This window comes from Ipomoea triloba, chromosome 16 (assembly GCF_003576645.1).
Source record: "Ipomoea triloba cultivar NCNSP0323 chromosome 16, ASM357664v1".
In the NCBI taxonomy this organism is placed as follows: domain Eukaryota; kingdom Viridiplantae; phylum Streptophyta; class Magnoliopsida; order Solanales; family Convolvulaceae; genus Ipomoea; species Ipomoea triloba.
The window spans coordinates 5,117,182-5,117,447 of NC_044931.1; positions in this window are offsets into that span (position 1 = coordinate 5,117,182).

A 266-nucleotide genomic window follows, 5' to 3' on the forward strand; every position below is an offset into this window, starting at 1 on the left:
AATTAGATACATAAACATGTCAATTTAGTTATCAAGGCATAATTACCTGCTAGTGATCTGTAATAACAAGTAAATAAAAATGTCACTTTTTTTTTTTTGCATAAAATGTATCAAATAGGCCATCAAACTTTATCTGTAAAGTCAATTAGACACTCAAACTTTTTAAAGTTGCAATTAGATACATAAACATGCCAATTTTGTCATCAAGGCATAATCACCTGTTAGTAACCTGTAATACCGGGTAATTAAAATGTCTCTTTTTTTTT